This window comes from Orcinus orca, chromosome 1, assembly GCF_937001465.1.
Source record: "Orcinus orca chromosome 1, mOrcOrc1.1, whole genome shotgun sequence".
NCBI lineage: Eukaryota > Metazoa > Chordata > Mammalia > Artiodactyla > Delphinidae > Orcinus > Orcinus orca.
The window spans coordinates 102,196,999-102,197,299 of NC_064559.1; positions in this window are offsets into that span (position 1 = coordinate 102,196,999).

Below are 301 nucleotides of genomic sequence, written 5' to 3' on the forward strand. Positions count from 1 at the left end.
AGTAATAGTCCTTTCATATATTTCATAATTTTTCCTGCAGTCAGAAGGAAGAACTGGCTTAGTACCTTGTCTAGCCGAAATAATAAGAAAGCTTCTTAGGAATGGGGTTTTATAATGGGACAGCAGGAAGAAGAGGAGAATGAGGAGGAGAGGGAAAGAAAGAGGAGACACTTGAAAACTGGGAAAGACTCATCAGCTGGGCATGTGCCAGAAGGCCAGGATGTAAACTTTCCCTGAGCTCAGTCACATCTTCACTGACTACTATATATTTTTAAAATAATATGATACATTGTTATAAAAA